Here is a 586-nt window from a genome sequence, read left to right as displayed (position 1 = left end):
CTGGAATCACGTGGAGGGGCGCGCCTCTTTATTTTTGATCCCCCTACTTCCTCACTTAGGCCGACCTAATCCAGGAACTGGTACACACAGCGATAGTGTTCAATAGAAACTAGGGGATTTTGGTTTGGGCTCTTTTGCGGTCGTTGAGGGGGAGGTGACGGAGGCGTCAGGAAAGATGGGAGGACGGAAAAGGAAATTAAAAGCTCTTGGGAACTGAATTGTGGTAACGGAACCTTAGGAGGCTGGGTTGGAAATCGAGTAGGAAGGAAGAGAGGATGGTCCGTTGGGACATGTGACCAGAAGTTAGGGGCTGCAGCGGCGTTGGATATAGGTGAACGACGTGGTGAGGAGTGGGTTTCAGGCATGAGTAGTCACAGCGCCGTTTCCTAGCCTCTCTCTTCACTTCTCTGGGAATTCTCGGAGAAAGAAGGCTGCGGCGGGTAGGCTGGGGGCGGAGACTATCAGGAAGAGGTAGGCCGAAGCCCTGCCCAGAATACATGCCATGTGGTGGACGCTGGTTGGGAGTCTGGTTTGGAAAGAGTCTCAGCTCTTGGGGAAGGGCAGGGCGACAGCTGAGCGCCTGCCG

Source organism: Colobus angolensis, unplaced genomic scaffold (assembly GCF_000951035.1).
Source record: "Colobus angolensis palliatus isolate OR3802 unplaced genomic scaffold, Cang.pa_1.0 Scaffold779, whole genome shotgun sequence".
NCBI lineage: Eukaryota > Metazoa > Chordata > Mammalia > Primates > Cercopithecidae > Colobus > Colobus angolensis.
Note: the sequence above shows the minus strand (reverse complement) of the source record.